The sequence below is a fragment of the Penaeus japonicus genome, unplaced genomic scaffold, assembly GCF_977035675.1.
Source record: "Penaeus japonicus unplaced genomic scaffold, GWHDUDI00000001_assembly GWHDUDI00000019, whole genome shotgun sequence".
In the NCBI taxonomy this organism is placed as follows: Eukaryota; Metazoa; Arthropoda; class Malacostraca; order Decapoda; family Penaeidae; genus Penaeus; species Penaeus japonicus.
In genome coordinates, this window is record NW_028234421.1 from 28,338,884 (window position 1) to 28,340,696 (window position 1,813).

Sequence of the window (1,813 nt, forward strand, 5' to 3'; positions counted from 1 at the left end):
TATTGTTATATTGATGAAGATGATACGATATATGACAGCATTAATAGTAATAATGATGATAAAAGTAATATCACTGAAGCAATGACCTATATGACAATGATGGCACGAGTAACACTGATAATGATAATGAAAATGATAACAGTTTCTAATGCCAATCAATTACAACAACAATAATTGAAAGGACGATGACCCTAATGATAATAATAATAAAAAAAGGCATCACACAAAATAACACCAAAACAAGATAACAATATAAATCTAAAAATAACACCCCCCCCCTACAACCACCTCCCACCCCTCCCCTAACAACACAAACAACTGTCCGGTCTTTACGAATTCGATATTCACTTTGTTTGGTGATTGATTTTGTTAACGATGACGGTCGTGCGAAAAAGGAGAGAATTAATTACTTTATTAATAGCAAAGAAGTGGCTTTGTTGTTATATAAGTGGCTGGGTATCTCTTTATCTTTTCTTCTTTGTAGTAGTAATAGGAGAAGGACGAGGAGTTTTTTATTTTCTTTTCTTTTTTTTACTGTTCTTTTTCTTCTCTTTTTGTTCATATTCTTCTTCGTGTTTTTCCCCTTGTTCTCCATCTCCTTTTCCATATTGTTTTTTTTCGGAGGGGGGGGGTAGTGCTGCATATGGTATTTTTTCAGTTATTTGGTGTGTTTATGTTTTGTTTTCTCTCTCTCTCTCTCTCTCTCTCTCTCTCTCTCTCTCTCTCTCTCTCTCTCTCTCTCTCTCTCTCTCTCTCTTTCTCCACACTAAACGGCAAATTAACACAAATCACTTACATGCCAAAAATACCACGGAAAGAATAAACATGAAACCAATGACCTAAAATCGAATCCCAAACAACGACTTGTATTGATGTTCTTTTGTTCGCGCAGAGATAAGGACTATGTGCGTAATTTTATGTTCTCGTTTGATCAAAGATGCATTCATGTTTCAGCGGAATCGAAGGTGTTGTAACGTTTACGCAGAATTTACTATGAATTCATTAACAAAGTTGTGAAGTAGAGGATGAACGTTTCGTCCATTAATGTTGTATGAGTATTTCTGTGGAAATGTGATGCTTGGAAAAAAAAGATAGAGTTCATTTTTATGTTGTCGAATGCTGGTTCTTACTTTCGTCTATTTTTTATTCTTTTTCATTCTTATCATTAATGACTTCCAAAAGTCACGTACGTTTTTGTGTTTTTATTATTTATATCTTTCTTTTTTTGCAAACGATTCCCAAACAGAAATACCAACTCTTTTTTTTTACGTCCTTATTACTGTCGCCATATCCACATCAATATCAAAATTGATTATACCATTAGTCATAAATACATCACAATGCCTTTGCCTTTCGGAATTTGTCCTTCATCACACCTTCCCTCACCATGCACCATCATCATCATCATCATTCATTAATACTCTGCTCCCGTATTCATCGCCGTCATTATTCTGGGGTTTCTGTCCCCATGCATTTGGCATATCTTCCCTGTACACAGAAGACCCTTCTATGTGATTGCATTATTATTTCAGGTCTTCGGTGGGTAAGGCACGAACAACATGCCGATGGGATTATGTGGAATATTTTCCCTTGCCCTACGCCCTCTTCTTTTGGTTCTTCCTCTAATTCTTCGTCGTCTTCCCCTTCATCTTCTTTCTCCTCGCCGTCGCTTCCTCAGTCTTCTTCATCAACTTCTTCCTCACTTCCCCTCTCTTCTTCTTCTTCTTCTTCTTCTTCTTCTTTCTCTCCCCACATCTTTCTCCCACCCCATGACCCCGGCGTGGTATTGGTAAAATGCCCGAGTGAATCAGCT

General features: G+C 37.0%; 1 long non-coding RNA gene across 1 annotated transcript in view; it reads left to right on the plus strand.

Moving 5' to 3' along the window:
* The window catches only part of LOC122252607 (uncharacterized), a 7,159-nt gene extending 5,346 nt beyond the window's left edge, over positions 1–1,813 (plus strand). Inside the window, exon 3 of the long non-coding RNA XR_015191904.1 lies at positions 1,533–1,813. This is a non-coding gene — a long non-coding RNA (uncharacterized LOC122252607). The remainder of the gene's footprint in view (positions 1–1,532) is intronic.